General features: G+C 46.7%; 1 long non-coding RNA gene across 2 annotated transcripts; it reads right to left on the reverse strand.

Moving 5' to 3' along the window:
- Window positions 1-1,437: 1,437 nt before the first annotated feature.
- On the reverse strand, window positions 1,438-4,845 carry LOC137851788 (uncharacterized). 2 transcript variants are annotated; one of them, XR_011093474.1, is made up of 3 exons: window positions 3,821-4,845; window positions 3,625-3,723; window positions 1,438-3,150 (listed from the first exon to the last, which is right to left on the reverse strand). It is a non-coding gene; the product is annotated as an uncharacterized lncRNA (long non-coding RNA). The 2 variants fall into 2 exon arrangements; XR_011093473.1 differs by lacking the exon at window positions 1,438-3,150 and having other exon boundaries at window positions 3,459-3,723.
- Between the last annotated feature and the right edge of the window lie 3,929 nt (window positions 4,846-8,774).

Raw genomic sequence — 8,774 nt, forward strand, 5'->3', positions numbered from 1 at the left:
AATGCTAACAGAAACTCAGGCTAAGTGTACTAAATGTTTCACCATTAGCAAAGCCAACGTGATGTATTTTTTTCTGAAGACTGGGGGAGGGAGGAAGCTGTCAGCAATGACACCGAGATAGATGCAAAGCTGTGAAAATGACTTTAAATAAGGTTTTAGAAGTCTTTTGACAAAATAAAATATACACCTATTTTAATCGAATGTTTTGCTCAATCTTTAATGAATCTTTTCATTTGAAGTATGTTAGCTGATGGATTGAAAAAGAAACAGAATTTGGAAATATAAAAATAAAAGCCAACAAGCTTAATTTTGAAAAGTTCAAAGCGAAATATGGTGTGCCTTGGAATTTTCTTCCTAAATTATGTTCTAGTAAATCACTTGTCTATCCGGACTGTCCCACATAACTCTACATTTGTTATAGCAAAAACCAGTGTTAGCAATTACACAAACACACAAGAATTTACCTTTTTCTCATGCCTATGAATGATCAGAATTGCAAGCACCCCAGGCAGAGATTTTCAGCAAATGGCATTTTGTAGCTTTCGGATTAGGAAGCAAAACAATTTGAGAAGGTACTTCCAATTCCTTGTATCAGACCACACAACCCATGCCTAGAAGATGCCTGTTGAGGTCAGCACTTCACGGAGGCGCTCCCAATGGGCACCTCCCCTTCTGCCTTTCCTGCCTCTCTCTTCTGCCACCCCAAGTCTTGAACTGGCTCGACACCAACATTTAACATCGCCACCTTGCCTCTGCGTTAATACCGAAAGGTTTTGTCGTTTCTGTGGATGCATTTCTTTTTTTCCCCACACCCGTTTCACCTTCCTTGAAGAAGGAGTGTGGCTTTCAAGGGACATTTCATGACTGCCAGCCAGATGGAGAGGAGGAGCACCATCCCACCCTCACCTGCCTGTCTCTTGGCAAGCAGGCAGGAGATGTTGGCCACCACCAAGAGAAGCTGGGAGAGCCCGCTGAGGTGGGAAGGGAGATGTTGCCCCAGCACATGGGGGCTGTGGCCACCAAGAGAGCCCAGCACGAGGAGCTGGGGCCAGTCCCACATTTGCACGCCCATCCCTATGGGGACAGCTCCTGTCCCCCCATCTAAGAGCAACTCAGGTTACAGGGACTCAGCCTCATCTGCGCTGTTGCTGTTTCATCCACCTGTTATCTTCTGCTGTTCTTCAGAAATTACTGCCAAATTATGCTCTTTTTTTTTTTTTTTTTCTTCCTCCATTATTAATATCTTTTCTAGGGTGGATAGCTTCCCAGATCACCCTCCACCCACTTACACACATGCATGCACATACACTTTATAGAAAGTGTTTACTTATGCGGGGGCAATAGTTTAAAAGGTAAATGAAATAGAGGACGCAGCCTGGATTGGCTTAGCAACACAAACAGTGCCAGCAGGTAAAGGGCCCGGGCCTGTTCTTTCCCACCTCAGAATTGTTTTAAAATGACACCCCTTCATAATTAATTGTACAGCACCTGATTAGTCACTATTGACAGACCCAGAGCCAATTGACTCTTTTTTTTTTTTTTTTTTAATCTGGCTGGGGAGAAAATATGAAGTGCCTGTAGCCACACACACACACGCTGCAGCTCCTGGTGATTACATCAGGCAGCTGAGCAATTAGAGCCCCGAGTATCAGCGCTCGGGCTGGAGGCAGCGGTGGCAGGATCACAGCCCCGCGTCAGCCTTTAATATGAAAATGAAGAAGGGAAGCAGCAAATCCAATAAACCGGAGAAGTCAAACAAAGCCAACTGGGAGTTCGTTTGTTGATAAGCGGAGGGAAGAAACGCGGCTGATAAAGCTGGGTGCTTCTGCAACTCCCGTCTCTCCCGTGGGTGAGGAGGATTAAATTACTCAGGAGGCAGCCTGAATACACCCAAGCAGGAAAACAACCCCAAAGGCAAAAAAAAAAAAAAAAAAGTGTGTGCATTTCGTTTGCAGCAGGGCCGGGGCAGAACGGGTGCGTTTCTACCCCCTTTCCATTTCCAGGCATCTGCGGGTGCTTTGCAAAGCAAATGAGTTTGCTCCCTGACAGGGCAAGGACACACGGGAGTGGACCAGCCGCTTTTGCTCACCTTGGTCTGAAATTGTGTTATCGTGCTGAAAGTTTGGAAAGAACAAAGTCAGCCTCCACTACCAAGAAGGCAGTTTCCCACTCACTTCGCAAGGTCCTTCATCTCAAGCTCCCCCAGACGCAGGGACTTCATGCGCCTCAGCACAGTACCAGTTTAACTCACCCGTTGTACAACCCGGTAAAGCTAAGTCCTGCCACTGTGCAAACACTTTACTCTCAAAGAAGAGGATCTGTACAAGACCTTAGCCAACTTCAGAGTACTTCTGTGTAAGGTATTAAGCCAATATTGGTGCCTACATAGGAGCTTGCACCGATTTGAGTTAATCAGTTTAAACCCGTACCTTTAGATAACTACTTGTGTGCAGGCAGACAATGACTTAGGATTTGACCCAAAGCTCAATGAATACAATGTGAATGGATGTGTAGTCTGAATAAATACACACATAAATAAATAAGGAGCCACTTAATTAAGGTTCTGCGGCCATTCTCCTCCCAGAGGAGGCACTGTGCTCAGAAAACCCCAGAGCCAAGTCTGAAGTGGATTACACGGCTTTGGCAGAGAATCTGCTGCTCTGGAAGATGAGGAGCTCATTAGGAACATGTTACGGTAGAAAATTTTCCCTCTGTGGAAAGGCCCCCACACATCTAGACTACTTTAAGCAAGGTGATTTTTCCCTGAAGGAGTGCCTGCAGAGCAAAGATCCTCCTCTTGACTGACATGAACCATCTTGGCTATAGGAAGAGTCCAAGCCACGCTGGGTCCAAGGTGACAAGCCCTTCTAAACGTGCCTAGCTCTGGACTGGGCTGGTACACATGGTCCAGACATGTCCTGAGGCACTTTCTCAGTTAATATATTAAACAACAGTATAAAACGCAGCATATGGTTTATAGAAATTGCACCAGTTGAAAAAGCACCAACTCACAGATATTTATAGTTACACATTAGGGTCCAGATCTCTGTGGGAGCACATAAATACTGCACCAGTTGATATCCACACAGTCCATGGCCAAATCCTGGGATCAGGAACATATCTGTCCTCCTGCACTTGTTCACAGCTGCCCTATAGAGAATCAACATTTATGACTCAAAAGAATGCTGCAAGGACTTGGAAAAAAAAAAAAAAAAAAAGAGAGCCACACCTTTGCTTTTAACTGGAATCAAAACTGTTTTGTTTCTGGAAAACCATTATTAGCCTCAAACATTTTTTGTTTACAGGAACTGTGTCACGGGCTCTATGGCAAAACACAATTTTCTCAAGAAATACTCTGTAATTGCCACTTAACTCAAATCCCTAAATATCTGCAGAATAAGGGCCTAATCAGAGGCAATGAATCCCAAGAAAAATAAAAGATTAGACAACAGCAAGACTACAGGATGAAGCAGTGTATTGGGATTACAGTGGCATGGCAACTTGGCTTCAGAGGAGGATGCACAATTCTCACTTCAGTTCTGACATTTTCTTCGGCTTTGTTTTTAGGCCACGTGTTATATTTTAGTCTTGCTTTGCCTCTTATTTTTCAGGCAGGGGTCTTACACTTTTCTTCATTCCCGTTCTCTAATTCCATTCCAGAGCTTCTGCAAAGAGCAGCTTTTCTGCATTTTCCATTCCAGAAACCTATTACAGGATCTGCTCCTACAGATGATATTGTAACCATCAGTCATTTCTTGTATTTTATCCTGCACCTGCTGAAACAAAGCATGGAGCTGCTGCTCCAGTAACGAATACATACTTTTGGATCACAGCTGTAGCCCAGCTAAGTCTTAAATCTTCAGCAGCAAACCACCCTCACCACCATCCTCCTGAACCCAGTAGCTACCTGGAGTGCCTGGTCTGAGTGACAGGTGACTTTTGATAACAGAACAGAGATTGTTGCAGTGGAAGAAGAAGGGTAGGGTAGTCTTTGATGGGGTTCAGTCCCCGGGTTTTGTTAAAAAAGCAGGGGTCTGGACTACTGAAGTACTTCACCTCAAGTATTCTCTATTGCATGTCTCCAGAAACTTAACTTTACATGCAGGCCTTGTCCTCCTGGTTTGCATTTCCCTGGCCTATTACTCAGCCACAGCCAATCTTCTTTCCTTCCCCATCTGCATGCAGAGAGACTTTTCCCTCTGACTCCAGCAACCTTCCCTTTTGCAAGACCCATCTGCATGCAGCTGTACTAACAGGCCTCCCCAGGGCCCTGCCCAGTCCCCAGCTGCCTGGTGTCAGGAGGTTAAACCCAGCACGTGCAGGCCGGTGGGACCTGCACGACCTTCTTCTGGCCATGCTTGTCACCTCTCCCTCTATCCCACTCCATTTCCTGCTCATGTCCTCATGATGTTCCCACAGGAGCTGAACCCGCTCCCTCAGGACCTCCAGTGTTCCCCATTTCCAGTCAGGCTGCCTTTCTTCTCACCTCTTCCATCTTCTGGTTGCAGGACTGGGCCACGTAGGCAAGGAAAGCCACGTTCTTGCAGCCCGAGGCACCAGCTTGGGACCAGCTTAGATACTGGTGCTGTGCAGGGAAGCATCACAAATGGATGGTTGCATGGGATTAATCCTGCTCAGGCCACACGTTCCTCTAGGCTCTGGATGACAGCCAGCTCCACATCATTACAGCTTCTGAACAGGAGGAAGAGCCTCCTCTGGGGCAAGATACAGCCTGCAAAACCTCATTAAGTGTTCACAGGTGAGATAATCAGTAGTGGGTTATATGACTAATGTTATCTTTAGCAGGACATCCTCCTTGCTGCACTGCTTTCCGGCAAGTACCTGGAGAAGGGATGAGGTTGGAAGTGCTCCCACTGTGGGGGGAGCGGGGAGGTGGGGGGACACTGGGCAGAAGGTGAGTATGAGATCTGCAGGCACAGTGGTGTTTGGTGCTTCCTGAAGGAAGACTCCAGGTATAAGCATCTCAGGTGATGCCAAGAGGCTGAAGATCTGAAAACCACTGTCAGAGGAGGGGAGAAAACAAACAAACAAACAAACAAAAAACAAACAAGAGACAAGGTCTTCCAGGAGCAGTGCCTGTTGCTCCAGATCATGTGTGGGTGTTGGGAAAGCTGAGACCAATGTCTCAGGTGCTGGGGTGGGAGTCTGGAAACTCAGGTCCTGTCCCTCACCTCTTTATCTGACCTGCCATGAGGATCTCACATGAGCTCATCTGGCTGTACCCTATGGTATCTAAGTAATAAGCATCCTAGAGGCCAGCAGAACCCCACATCTCAACGTGCTGCAGCAGCATGACTGATCCTAACAGGAGGAGGGGCGAGAGGCTGTGAAGTCATGCTTCCCTGGGTCCTGGGCAGCTGTAATCCATTACAGACGACATTGTAATAAATGCTGATAATCCTTTGTTGGTGGGGAAGAAATGTTTGGGGGTGGACAGGCAGTATGCTCAGGCTGAGAGCTTCAAGCCAAAGGCTGAGGAAGTGCTGGCGAACCTGGAAGGCCAGAGCACGGGGGACACCTTCCAAATCTTCATGGGAGTCCCACCTTGGTCATCAGCAAAGACCTACCAGTGAGATTGTTCTCCTGGGGTCTTTTATCCCTGACACTCTTATGCTTGCTCCAGATGTATTTTTCTGGCTTCTGAGCTCAGTGGAGCATGAGGAGGAGAGAAATGGAGGCGTTTAGGAGAAGCTGAACGGCACAACCAAAGCATTTTATTTCCCTCCGCCAGTCGCAGCACTGCATGGGCAGCCATTGGCTTCCAGCATACCCATAGCCTTGATCCCAAATATCTCAAGTCTGCTCTGTTACCTGTCTGCATTGTAAAATAGAAACAGAATTTTGTGCTTTGTCCATTTTGGTGTCTGCTGCAATACACCCTGAGAGCCAGATCTGGTCAGCCTTGGAGCGAGCAACAGCCCTGCACATCAGTGCGGAAATGTGAAAGAGATGTGCCTGTACCCAGATCTGGAGATATGCACCAACCATAGGCTTATCTAGGGGATATTCCAGGTGCAACAGCTCTGACAGACCTGGATCACTGTTATTTCTCATTAATGGTGTTTAGAAAATATTATTTCTATTCTGCACATTATTTTACCGTTAGAAGTGTTTGCACCATTTCGACACCAAAGTAAAAACCTGAATTGTTATTTTAAATCTCAGAATGGATATTATAGAGGGCTTTGCTGGGACAATTCCAGGAAACTTCACTTTGCCAAAGGCAATGCAAGAGTTAAGCAGAACCTACAGCTACTTGGAGCAAAAGGCTGAAATAGCAGATTTCAACTTCAGCCTCCACATGAAATGCAGACATAATGATTTGTTTCAACATATCCAGTGCCACCAGGACTGGAAATTTTCCATGCAATGTTTAGAATTTTCAAAGGGAAAAATTGTTCCACCCAGGCTTTACTATATCCTGCAGTTACGCCAGGCGTCACCGTGTTTGTTAGCTGTTGCTGGTTTGCGTATTTCTTATTCTTCTCATTTTCCGCTGCATGTGGGCATCAGTCCACAGGTACTAACACCCCAGGAGCACAGCCCAGAGACAGATCACTTAAAAGATTTAGTAATCTGTGAGTAAACAATCTCTGTCTAAGAGAAGCCACAAGCTTTGTTGCAGTCCTGCAGCTCTGACTGGTGAGAACATCATTATTCCAGATGACTGCTCAGCCCTGCCATCTTTTGCTCATTTTACAGTCCATATTTGAGCAGGGTTTTCTTCGAACTAGGGAGTGATACCTGAATGATACCTGCACGTTGGCAGTATTTGCTGTTTACTGTTTGCGGTGTCGCCTTCTTTTGTCTTCAAGCAACTGAGCAAAGACACAGGAACTGCGCCACGAGACTGTGGCAACGCGCCACAAGCTGTCTGTGATAAATGTTCCATCAGATAAGCAGCACGTTGATCTAAGAACCTGTCAAAAAAAGAGAAACTTTGCTAGATAATATACTTCCAAGGAAAATCCAAGCTGCTCAAAACTTTGGCAATCTGTTTCCAGCAGAAGTCAAGACTCAGCGTTTAAAGAAAGAAGGCTGAGAAAAATAAAACTGTAATGCACCTGCAGAACAGTGCTTTCTTGTGATGGGAAACAGCTCTTCCTCTGCCCTCACTGCTTCTGGTATGTTGCTCATGGTGTTATGGGGTCCCACCAAGTAGGGGCAGGGAGCTGCTTGTAGTGGAGACAGCCCTGGTGGGTTACTGGTTCTTGGTCAGGGTGTCCACACCTCCAAAAGCACCAAAAACTTGGAGGCTGTGCAGGAAATTACAGATCAAAGGCATCATCTCAGCTTTTTAAATGGAGGCTGAGTTGGCTTGATGGTGGTACACATTCATTCACAAGCAGACGATGTCACGTAGCTAAAGCCTCCTGGTTTTGGCAGAGAAAGCCACAATAAGAATAGCTGGAAGTTGAAGACAGATTAAAAATTTCTTTGTGAGAACTCAGAACGGTATTTTTACCAGTGAGGATGAAGAGCATGCCAGCCAAGGGCCGCAGCCTTGCTGGCAGGTGTGTTTCAGCCAAAAGCAAGCTGCCTTTGATACCGATACAGGGATGAAGTCCAGGGGGGAGCTGTGAGGTTGGTGTTAGGCAGGAGTCCCACAGTGCTGCCCTACCAGCCCCTCCCAACTGTTCACAAGTAACATGGGAAGGACTAAAACTACTAATGTTTGTGTTTCACTGCTGCTGCCAGGAGACCCCTCTTACACATTTTTTTTTCCAATTTTCATCTTTAGCAATCCTTTGTATTCCTGCAGGAAAAGCCTTGGAATTGCATAAGCATCTTTATCCACTTACCTCAGTGTGCATATAATTTTTCACAGCCTGGACCACCCCCATCCACTTACTGTGCCCTCAGCTCTCCCAGATCATCAGATTTCCAGATGCTAAACACGAATCACTAAGGGGGAGGGGGGAGAGGGGGATGCACACAACCACCAGAAACAGATCCTATGCATCCTATTTTATGTCATGACAAATGATTTGCCATTAATGAATTTCACCAGGACTAGTGGGTGGTGGTCACAGGTATTTTTCAGAAATCCCACTGGCAGCTGTTTGAGGTATGGCAGCCACGAGATGCTAGCAGAGGTGTGTGCATTGGCCAGTCCTGAGAAGGGATTGTCCAAAAGGCAGAGACGCAACCAGATGCAAGAGACAGAGGGGTGTGGGACCAGCTGAGGCTGGCATCGCTTGAATAAATCCAAACTGTACATAGGAATTGTTGATTCAGGGCACTTGATCCTCCTATCTTCTTTTCTTTTCTAATGCATCCTCACCCCTACCATGCCTTGTCATCTGTTCTTCCCCAGTTCTCCCCATCCCTAGTTCCCCATCCCATCCCTGGCTTATTCCTCCAACAAAGCACACCTCTGGCCCTGCCTTTCCCCAGGGTGAGATGGGGCCACATCCCTGTGTGTCCAGTAGCACCATGGATGGCACCAGGCCACCCCAGCAGGGTGTCCTGTGGCCTGTCAGCTCGTTCCTTCAGCCCCTCTGCCCAGCCGAGCCAAGAAACATCTTTCTGGCGAGACAGCCCATATTATGACTAAGGCAGAAGGCCACAGGTTTAGTCAGTTTGTGTACAGTTTGCAGTTATTCAGCTGTTTTAATGAGAAGAAAGACCTTCAGGCCCGTGATGTCAGAGATAAGAAAGTGTGGAAAGCAGCAGATGTGTGACCTTGCCGCTCTGCTATTGCTTTCTCCTTTGTTCTGGGTGCTGCAGCTCTTCAAGGTTTTAATACCAGG

Source organism: Anas acuta, chromosome 2, assembly GCF_963932015.1.
Source record: "Anas acuta chromosome 2, bAnaAcu1.1, whole genome shotgun sequence".
NCBI lineage: Eukaryota > Metazoa > Chordata > Aves > Anseriformes > Anatidae > Anas > Anas acuta.